Below are 12,307 nucleotides of genomic sequence, written 5' to 3'. Positions count from 1 at the left end.
CTCCTTTAATTATCTCTTTGGAATTTTTGGTCAGTAATGACAATTTGAGAGAGCGTGCAGAAAAATTTCATGAACCTCCGAAACCTTCTCTAACAAATCCGAAGAGTTTACCTTGACGTTGTAAGAGGGTTCAAACTTTAATTTTACTTTTTCCATACAAATTCTTTTAAATTGTTTTTAGGTACAATAGATATTTATATTATTTAATACATATATAGTTGAATATTTTGCTTTTAACAAAAAGAGGTAAGCTGCCGCTAACCACAAGTCAGTCCCATCTGTATATGCATGTCATATACAGATGGGACTGACTAGCGGCAGTATATTAGAGTATCCAGTTTTCCGCGAGCGGTAATGGCGGCCAGGTTGCCTGCGGGTTAGTCTCTGATTTGACATTTCTGGAAGTCAACTGCACCCACCGCACTGAGCATTCTGACCAATGTGGCATAAAAAAAGGTGATGATTAAGTGAATTCAAACCTTTTTATATACCACATTGATCAAAATGCTCGAACGGTGGGTGCAGTTGACCTCCAGAAGTCTCAAATCAGAGACTAATCCGCAGGCAAGCTGGCGGCCATTACCGCTCGCGGAAAACTGGATACCGCGCGATGCGCCGCGACAGTTCAATTTGACGGTTTATTGTTTTAATTATTGTTATTTCTTTGCGTGAGTCGCGTCGCACGGCGTGTTCATCTATCCGTCGAGCTTTGTGAAGTTATTTTTTTATGTCTTTATTAGCGAGATTTTCAGCCCAAGGGCGTGTGAAGTTAAGTAAATAACACGAGTGTTGAAAAGCACAGTCAGGTTGTACGCAAGGTTGACGTAGGACTACGTAGTTTTACGTAATGGATGATATTTCTCGCTTAACTTTTCAAAGGGACCTAAGTAATATTTTTTTCATGGATTAATTTGAATAGCGCAATCAATAGAACAACACGAAAGGTTTTGATTGCAGTACTCAAATTAATTCATGAAAAAAATGTTACTTAGGTCCTTTTGAAAAGTTAATCGAGATTTGTAATCACATGCTATTCCGCTTCTTCTTCTTCTTCTTCAATTGCTCTACATTCCAACTGAAACTTGGCCTGCTTTTCAACTTAGTATTCTATTAGCATTTCCTCATTTATTAATTGAAAACATTATTGAAACGCCATTGCATGCATATGAGTATGTATCTTGTGTGGCAAGTACAATGGATACACTATACCCAGGGATTCGAGAATGTTTCCAACCCGAAAACACCCTAGACCGGACTGGGAATCGAACTCGCCATCTCCGGATTGGCAATCCTACGCCTTTGCTCGCAAGGCTACTGGATGCTATTCCGCTACTGATGGTAATTTTGTAAAGTAGCTAAGCGATTATGCTTTGAACTTTGAAGAAAGTTCCTCTCCTCTCTTAACTTAAATAAAATAGTGGCCCCGAGAAGAACTAATTTACTTTTAATAATGCGCAATTCAAATCGCAAACAGCAACAAAACCAAACCGTTGCTCAATTTTGATGTCTATGCTTGTGATGTACGTACGGGATTGGTTAGTTTAAATATTTTTAAACTTTTTAACAATTGTCGATGATAAATGAATAAAAACCAATATTCTTAGAAACGTTGAAAGGTGAAAAAAATGGAAATTCATCGAGAAACGGATCACATATTAACGTCCAAAGTTTATCATATTTTGGTGACGCCCTTCGATTTCTGCAATCGCTAAGTGTATCCCAGTATAGAAAACACATACGTAGTCCTACATCCATGAGTCGATGTTCTATGACTCGATATCGACTCGTTGAAGCAAATTATGCCATATCAAAAAATATTTTCTGGGTTACTGTGGTGGTCCCTTGAAACAGATTCTCATGCATTTTCTATTCCACAACTCGATATTTCCATGAGTCGATGGTCCCTTCAATATCTACTCATGTAGGTTTGCATAAAAGAACCTCACACAATATATAGAAAATACTTGGCATAAAAAGCATGTAGAATTGTTTGATTTTTATTCAAAACTAGCAGATCGGACCCTGTGTTGCTCGAGACCGACACTCTTGTTTTTCAAATGGGCGGGGGTTTTGCCAAATCGCACCAAGCGCCATCCATCCCATTTTTCTGTCCTAGTTTTCGTTTAGCAGATTAAATTGATCACAAATCGTATCGAATGTCCTTCAACCACATAACTGAGGATATTCTACAACATATGTACGTATGAATTGATATGAAATGATTTTCGTTCAACGCCAGTTGAAAAGCCGCTTGGTGTGGTTTGGCAGAATCCCGATCAAATGTCAAATATTGCAGCACAGCACTATACATCAATTTATGTATTTACAATCGTTTTGAATTTCTTCACTACTTAGGGTAAATCACTACTTGGGCCTATAGACCCCATTCCCGGCTCACTGCACAGAAGACTAAGGATTTATACTTTTTGGAAGGCGTAGGTTTATGGTTGATAATTTTAAAAACACAATACTCAATATTTTTCAATAATTTATTTCACTCCTTATTGGTTCAATTATAGAAAATAAAAATGTGGATTCCGAACATTCGCTCTACGTTGTTACACCACTAAGCCGGAGTGAGTCTTCCCACTTTTACAAAATCATATAAACACCTACTTGAAAATCGTAACAGTTCTCAATGTAATCATTGCTTGAAGCTGTTAATCACCACACCAATTTATTTATATACTCTGTGACCACACAAGAATTCTAAACTCACGTACTTTAATCTTTTATATTTGTTCATTTTACTAGAACTAATATAAATATATTAGAATACATTTAAAAATGTATCCCCAAACCGAACAAAAATTCACCTCGGCATAAGAACTTCTAGCCGCACCGTGCTGCCAAAAGGCCAGGAGTCTTTTTTAATTTGAAAAAATCCTTCATCGTTCATAGGAAAACTCGGCAACAACATTTCAAAAGGGCGAAACTGCTTTTGTAAACAAGAGCTTTTCACGTCTCTGGTGGGCTAATTTGTGCTCACCCACGCAATCCAGCACCATTAAATGAAAGAAGAGGATTCGGTGCTTCCATCAGTGGTATTAGATTGCGTTGGTGGGCTCAAATTAACCCACCAGCGACGTGAGAAGCTTTTGTTTACAAAATCAGTTACGCCCTTTTGAAATGTTTGTGCCGAACTACCTAATACATTGACGCTATCATGTTATTTATAATTCTCTTGATTTCAAATAGTGAAAAAAAAAATAGTTTTTAAGCGTTTGGAAGTAATTTGGATGAGTGAATATATCTAGAAACCAATACCAATTGTTTTGCATTTTTGTGATTTTTCAACTAATTCCCGGGAAAATGTATGTCCTCTTCTTATATAAACACAGTCCTTCTTAAAACGAATCAAACCGTACATATTTAAATCATGCTAATTCGTCCATCCGTTCGTAAGTTATATTGCCTCAAAGAATATGCAAACTCATTTTTATATATAGGGAAGAAGATGTATACAAAAAAACTATCATTTTTGTATAAGAATCTAATGTTTTATTTGCAAAACTTCTACACAGTTTTCGAGTTTTTCATAAGGTTTTTATATATAAGTTAATTTGGTGTACATATTGGAAAAAAACAATATAAAGTTGATGCTTTACGCTGCCAATTTAAAGCAAAGATTAGATTTATTCTACAAATACAAATACGGAAAAGCCTGTAATGAACAATGTAGTGAATTCCTATTTAACCAAAATAAAATTGGCGATATCTTTTGTTTCTTCTATCTAGGATATTTTATTATTTAGAGTCTACATTTGTTGCAATTTGTTTTCTAGATAAAATATTTATGAAAAAAATCTTTGAATATTTATTTTCTGTGACAGCTGTTGAAAAAATATTTGATGGTTAAATGTATGCTAAAACTTGCGACCATAAGGAAAGAAGCTTCTAGTAGTAGGTAGTGGATTCATTCCTAGGCTTGTCTTTGAAAAAAAAAGTTGTCTAGGCCACTCCATTCTACGGTGTGAATCCCGTGTGCTAATTCTGCCTCTCGTATGAATGAAAAGTTAATTTATTGTCAAAATCGACAATTCTCGAGTTAATCGATACGCAGAATAAGCACACATTTTGGAGCAAAATTATGATCTGTGTTATGATGCTCAAGATATGCTGGCTAATATCGTACTATCCGAACAAATGAAAATTGGAATCAAATTAGAAACGTAATTTTATATTTATTAGTACATAGATAGGCGCTGGTTATAAATGAATTTAATAGTATGACAAGCACACAAAAATAAATATCCTAGAATATGTAAGACAAGGACAATATTATTACAATATTCATGTTCAATGTGTTCCATGCAATAAGGTCATCATAAAAACATTAAAAGCGTTATAAAATGTGATTAGGAGAAATTAAAACTACAAAAATTGTAATAAACAATGGAAAGCATTCAGTATAGCAGATAATAAATAATGTTGCAAAAAAAACTGTTGGGTTTCTTTCACTGTGTTCATTCAGCACTTCCCAGGGGAATCGAGACAATTTCCAATCCAAAAATTGTCTAGACCGGCACCGGGAATCGAACCCAGCCACCCTCAGCATGGTCTTACTTTGTAGCCGCGCATCTTACTACTAGGCTTAGGAAGGCCCCTCCTATCTCTGAAATTATGTTTGGATTGACGTTATAGAAAATTATTTCTCCAATATGTATGATTACGTTTAAAATAAAAATTCATATTTAGATTATCGTTGCTACTTAAGAACCGTAAGGTTTGTTATATTTGGAAATTTATTAGAAACTAAAAAAAGGACATAAAAGTCGGGCTTTAAGATTTCCATGGACGTTATTTTATTCATTACCAGACTAAGGCCGGAGTGGCCTGTGCAGTACACAAAAGTCTTTTCCATTCAGCTTGGTCCATGGCTGCACGTCTCCAATTGGAGTTAACAACGTAGTCTGCGGAGATACTCAGTTTGGTACGGCGGCGAGCTCTATTTGATTGGAGCTTTCTGCGGAGTCCAAAGTACATACAATTTCCTGCCATGATGCGTCTTCGAATTTCTCTGCTGGTATCATTATCGGAGGTCGCCAGTTAACCCAAGCACTCGAATTCTTCAACCACCTCGATATTGTCACCACCGATACAAACTCGTGGTGGGTGGCTTACATTAGTGCTGTCCAATGAGCAGCTCGAAGTAGCTCGAAGTTGTTCCCGTCCTTCTCGTTCTTTTTTGTCAACAAATGGGCATGAGCAGGACAGGGAGAAACTTCGAGCTACTTCAAGCTCTCATTGGACAGCATTATTGTCTTTTCTTGAGCCTCTTCCTGTCATGTACTTCGTCTTCGACGTGTTGATAACTAGTCCACACCGGTTAGCTTCAGTCTGATGTAGGATTCTTCCATCTTCTCAAAGTTACGTGCCATAATATCAATGTCGTCGGCGAAACCAAATAACTGGACGGACTTCGTGAAAATCGTACCACTCATGCCAATCCCTGCCCTTCGTATTACTCCTTCCAAAGCGATGTTGAATAGCAGACACGAAAGACCATCACCTCGCCGTAACCTTCTGCGCGTTTCGAAGGGACTCGAGAATGCCCCTGAAGCTCGAAATAAGCACATCACCCGATCCATCGTCGCCTTGATCAATCGTATCAGTTTATTCGGAAATCCGTTTTCTTGCATAAGCTGCCATAGCTGATCCCGATCGATTGTATCATATGCGGCTTTGAAGTCGATAAATAGATTATGTGTGGGCACGTTGTATTCGCGGCATTTCTGCAATACCTGACGTACGGCGAACACCTAATCTGTGGTAGAGCGTTCACCCATAAATGCCACCTGGTACTGCCCCACGAACTCTCTTGCAATTGGTGTAAGTCGGTGGCATAAAATTAGGGAGAGTACCTTGTAGGCGGCGTTCAGCAATGTGATTGCGCGGTAGTTGCTACAATCCAGCTTATCGCCCTTTTTGTAGATGGGATACACGACACCTTCCATCCACTCATGCGGCAGAACCTCATCCTCTCAAACCTTGGTAATTACCTAGTGCAGCGCACTAGCCAGTGCCTCATCACCGTGTTTAAACAGCTCTCCTGGTAGTTGGTCAACTCCAGGGGCTTTGTTGTTTTTCAGCCGGTCGATCTCCACCTGGATTTCGTGGAGATTCGGAGCCGGAAGTCGTATGTCCTGCGCGCGTGCTCCTAGGTCATTACCATACCGCCACCGTTGTCTGCCACATCGCCATTCATGTTCTCTTCGTAGTGCTGCCGCCACCTTTGGATCACCTCACGTTCGTTTTTAAGAAGGTTCCCGTTTATGTCCTTACACATATCGGGCTGTGAAACGTAGCCCTTACGTGAAAGGTTCAACTTCTCATAGAACTTCATGCGTTATTAGCGCGGTATAGTTGCTCCGTCTCTTCACGGTCTCAATCTTCCTTCTGGCGCTTTTTTCTCTGAAAAATCGATTTTTTTCTGTTCCACGTCCGTGTATATCATGTCTCGTTCGCCCTCGTGTTATGTTGCAGCAATCTCGCCCATTCTGCATTCTTATCCTTAACTTACTACTAATATTCGCCGTCATACCAGTCGCTTCTTTGATCCGGGGCACCGTACCTAGTGCAGCGCTTGCGGTGCTTCCAATCTCGGATCGAATATCTCTCCAGCCATCTTCAAGAGACGCTGCGCCGAGCTGCTCTTTCTTTGCGAGTGTCACTTCCAGAGCGCGTAGTCTTGGGCTAGTCTACCGTCTTGTAGCCGCCCAATGTTTAGCCGCGGCGGACGACTCCGACGCGTGTTGTACACCTTCGAGAGTTTTGAGCGCAGACATACTGCTACGAGGAAGTGGTCGGATTTAATATTTGAACTGTGGTAAGTGCGTACATTCGTGATGTCGGAAAAGAATTTACCGTCGATTAGAACGTGGTCGATTTGGTTTTCAGTTTCTTGATTAGATAGTTTCCATGTGGCCTTGTGCATATTCCTGCGGGGGAAGAAAGTGCTTCGGACTACCATTCCGCTGGAAACTGCAAAGTTTATGTATCGTAGGCCGTTGTCGTTCGATACGGTATGCAGATTATCTGGTCGGATATACATTTCCTCCCTTCTTATCTGAGCGTTCATGTAGCCGATGACGATTGTGACGTCCCGCATTGGGCATCCATCGTATGTCTGTTCCAGCTGTGCATATAACACTTCCTTCTCGTCGTCGGGTCACCCTTCGTGTGGGCAGTGCACGTTGACGATGCTATAGTTGAAGAATCGGCCTTTTATCCTCAGCTTGCACACCCTTGCGTTGATTGGCTGCCCCCAAATCACGCATTGGCGCATCTTGCCCAGCACTATGAAGCCGGTTCCCAGCTCGTTGGTAGTGCCACAGAAGGTAGCCGCTCGATGCCAGCTTTTCCAAACTTTCTGTCATGTCTAGCAGATTTCCTGCAGCACTACGACATCGAAGTTGCGGGGATGGAATTCATTTTAGATTATCCTGCTGGGTTTTATTCTATGATTAGTTCTTTCACTCCTTCACTTATATCTAGGAAACAAATTTGGCTTTTATAGCTCAGATTTTATAATTCGTATCTGCAAGGATTGCACAATGTGGTGGAATAAAATGGATGGTACTAAACTCGTCTTATAACAGTTGGTATATAAAACGTTTGTAATCGCCGTAAGGTGGGCTTTGTGGCCGTGCGGATAGCCGATTTCCGCCCTAGTAAAAAGAAAACTTTTTCGTAAATTCGTCACCAGTCCACTGGGTGTTGTGTAAATGTCCTGCCCGTTGTCCAATGCCAAGTGTTAAATATTCAATCAGTGTGACCTCTGGACGAAGACGGCGATCCGGTCTTATTTTATTACACTGTTGTGGACTCAGTTATCACGATACCAAACGCATCACAAATTTTTATTCGTTTGGTATTGAAATACCTAAGCTTGTTATGCCTAAAGTATTTTGCATATTAATGTTTGGTACTTGACCTCTTATGCAAGGCTAGTTCATACCAATTTCTGTTATCGAGGTCTGCTCGGGTACACTCTACCAAGAAAGCAACTTTAGATCATTTTCAAAATATTATTTCACTTTGTCAAAAAAAATTGGCACAGCGTATGATTTTTATTAGTTATTTAAAAATCTGTTTTTAAGATAAAGTTTTTTTTACTAATAAGTGCGTATATCTAGGTACTTAACATATTTGCTATACTATTTGGCTTGAATCCCATCAATGTAATTTTTGAAAGTTGATGTTTGATCCCGCATCATTTCTGAATATCTAACTACGATAAACCAATTAATTGAAACTTAATTCATAGTGACAATATGTCTGCTTTAAGCTCTTGCCATATGCGAAAATATATAAGCTGAGATTTGGAAGCATTCGGGAAAACTGTCCATCCTTGCAGGGGAATGGAAAAAGCATCAACCATATTCTTGTACCCACATGGAAACCGATTTTCGGTCTGCTAATACTATTTAGATTCGCAACATAAATTCCCACCCAGCAGCCTACATGGTTAGTTGATTTTGAACAATCTAAATTTTATTGCCTCATTGGGAATAGTGCGTTCCACTATTGTATCGTCGATCACCATACAAGAGAAGGAAAAACTTAATTGATAACATATGATGCTTGCGGGACATTTCTTTTCCACATGTTAGTCTGTCGCGTCCAAATGGCTCTACAACATGTAGAATTGGTATTCTTCATTCAGATTCGAAATTGTGTCGCCTCTAGCATGCCAAATGGTCATTTACCAGAATCCCATAAATGTGTGCACCTACATATGCTACACTTCGATAGCAATAAAATCCACCCCCATTTTCAGCCGGCACTATCGGTATTCAAGTGGCCAGAAGTTTAATTAACTCAGAATTAGTTGTTCTTGTTTGTTTAGGAAGATTATTTGGAGTTACCTAAATTTAATTAACTACTCAACTTTCTTCTCATTCCAGCGGTGTTTTACGTATATTTTTTACTAGCTGACTCGCCAAACTTCGTCTCGCTTAAAATTTATTACAGTTAGCAAAAACATTTATTTTGTACTCACAATTCAAGTTTAATGTTTGCTCTATGATTCGATTTCATTTGGCAGAGGGCATTCCATTTAACTGATTTGTTATCGAGTTATATACAGAAATCAATGTTTTATTTGTATAGGAGCGTCCTTTTCATCCATTATATCCATCATAGAAGCATTTATTGTCTTCAAAAACCTCCACATGCCAAATTTGGTGTCATTTGCTTGACAGAAATTTGTGCAGAAATGTATGTTTCATTTGTATGGGAAACCCCTCCCCCACCCCCCACCAGAGCGGTAAGAGGTCTCAAACCATCTTAAGAAACTTCCACACAAATTTGCATGCCGATCGGTTCCATAGTTTCCGAGTTTATAAGGGTCAGACAGACAGAAATTCATTTTTATGCATAAAACATTTGGACACTTTGATTACTTACATGACAGGGCTAAGGACGGTTATGTGGAAGTTTTGTCAAAAGTTACCATCGCATGATGCGGTGAGTAGTGTAATATTGTACTACAGTCATATTTCAAGTCAATAGCAAACACATATGTTTTCCATGTGGAATAAGCTGTTAATTATGATAAAAACAACAATGACATTTAAAATGCTGAAAACTAATTACTTCAGCTTAGAATGGTAGTCCTAAATGATATTTACTTTACGTCCAATGAGTAGTCAATGTGCGTTGTCGTGTTAATCCCCAGATATGCTAGTGCACATTTGTTACCATTGGGGTGTGGTTTTACAGAGAGGTTATTCTTGTCTAAGTTGGTTGAAATATGTAACAAACATTTCAATTTGAAGGAGAATTTAAGTTTAATTTCGTGTTCCCGTACATTACCTACAATTATTAGCACTTTTGCTACACTCAGACTAGCTTACCGGTCAATTATATTTATAAACTGACTTATAAAAAAAATAGTTCAACTTTGATAATTTTTAGGTTAGAAATCTTTGCCCACCAGAATAAATTCAATTAGGATAATCTATTTCGGATTAGGTGAGTATCGTGTCAGGTCAATAAGAGTTACAAATCTTTTTTTTTCTAATTCAAATTACAGCGCTGTTATTCCATAATTTAGAAAGGATCTCTATTCAACTTATTTAACTCTTACATTACAAATAATATTCTGTAACTCTCTATCCAGTTTTGTGGATGGGTATACACAATAGTATGCTACTGGAACAGGACGTTGGAGATAGCTCCGGCGGCGGTGGCGCTGTGGCGTGAGTCGGCGTAAAGTAATTTCAAGAGACAAAAATTTTCAGGAATTTCTTTGGATTTCATCAGGAAGTTTATTCCCGTAGATCGTTGGGAAGCTATTCAAGAAATTCCTCTTGACAATTATCCAGATGTTCCCCCGGAAGTTCCTCCAGGAATTTCTAAGGAAGATGCTTCAAATTTTTTTGGAAGATTCTTCAGAAATTCCTTTCAAAACTCTTCAGAGTTCGTCCTGAAGTCCCTCGGATTCCTCCGGAAGTTTCTCCAGGAGTTAGTTGGGAAGCTCTTCCAGGAATTCCTAAAAAAAGTTCCTCCACGAAATCTTCCCACAGTTCCTACGAAAGTTCTATCAAATTTCCTCCAGGAATTTCTCCTGAAGCTCCTGCAAAAATTTCTTCTGCAAGTTCCTCCGAAAATTCGTCCGGAAATTCCTCCATCATTTCCTTTAGATGTTGCTCCAAGAATTCTGCCGGAAGTTCTTCTGATTTTTCCGAAGGTTCCATCAGAAATTGGTTGAGGAATTCCTCGGAAAGGTCCACCAGAATTCCTCCACAAATTCCACGGAAGTTTTTTTTTTGGAATTCCTTTCGAAGCTCCTCAGAGTTTGTCCGAAAGCTCCTCAGATAAATCCTCCGGAGATTCATGCAGTAATTTTTTTCGGAAGTTCCTGAAGTACTTTACTTCACTTGATGGGCTACAGCTCTTCGATGAACCTACCCCGAATGGAGTATTCTTCTCCACTGGACTCGATCCTGGACAAATCGCTTCCAGTCGTCCTGAACATTGAGCGCCCTCAGGTCCTCTTCAACTGCAAAAAGCCATCGCGGCCTTCCACGAAGCCTGCGGCCTCTTCTGGGTTCTCTACAAAATATTATCTTCGCTTGACGTTCTTCCGGCATACGAACAACGTGTCCAGCCCATCGTAGTCTGCCGTGTTGTATAAGCTTAACAATATCCATCCCTTTATACACCTGGTACAACTCGTGATTCATGCGACGCCGCCAGACGCGCCGAGTATTGTCCGCAGCATCTTACACTCAAAAACTCCGAAAGCTCTCCGATCAGCATCCTTTCTCGTCCATGTTTCATGGCCGTATAAAGCAACAGGAAAAATCAGAGTAGTATATAGCGCGAATTTTGTCGTCGTTTGCAGACTACGGGACTTGCTGGTTGCGAAGCCCGCAATAAGCCCAATTTGTAGCTGCAATACGCCTTTTCACCTCGCGGGTAACATCATTATCGCACGTCACTAATGTTCCAAGATACACAAATTCTTCTACCACTTCAAAATTTTCACCATCTAGCACCATTTCATTACCACCACCACTACTGAGCCCACGTTGATGCCAGCGACCATGTACTTCGTTTTGCTGGTATTGATCGTGAGTCCAATCTTCGCTGTCTGTCTCTAAAAGGCGCTAAAGCCTTTTCCACGGCACGGCGATCAATCCCGATAATATCGATATCGTAAGCAAATCCCAGGAGCATATGCGATTTTGAGAAAATGGTACCGTTTCTTTGCACACCAGCTCTCCTAATCGCTCACTCGAGCGCTATATTGAACAGTAGATTCGAGAGTGCATCACCCTGTTTTAATGCATCTAAGGTAACAAATGATGTCGATATTTCATCCGCAACCCTTACACTTGATTTCGATCCGTCCAACGTTATACGAATCAGCCGTATCAGTTCCGCTGGAAAACCATGTTCAAGCATAATTTGCCATAATTCATTCCGTTTCACTGAATCGTACGCCGCCTTGAAATCAATAAACAGATGATGGATCTGCAAGTTGTACTCCCGGAATCTATCAAGGATTTGTCTCAGGGTAAACATTTGATCCGTCGTTGATCGGCCCTCACGAAAACCTGCCTGGTTTTCCCCGACGAAGGGCTCTTCAAGCGGTCTAAATCTGGTGAACAGAATACGGGACATAATTTTGTTCGCCGAATTAAGGAGAGTTATTCCTCGGTAATTGGCGCACTGTAGTCTGTTCCCCTTCTTAAAAAGAGAGCAGATGAGGCCGTCCAACCAGCTAGCAGGCAATTCCTCGTCTTCCCATATTTTCGACATAATATGGTGCAGAGCTTCCTAAAGCTGCTCACTG

This window comes from Armigeres subalbatus, unplaced genomic scaffold (genome assembly GCF_024139115.2).
Source record: "Armigeres subalbatus isolate Guangzhou_Male unplaced genomic scaffold, GZ_Asu_2 Contig1729, whole genome shotgun sequence".
Taxonomy (NCBI): Eukaryota; Metazoa; Arthropoda; class Insecta; order Diptera; family Culicidae; genus Armigeres; species Armigeres subalbatus.
This window is presented reverse-complemented; position numbering follows the sequence as displayed.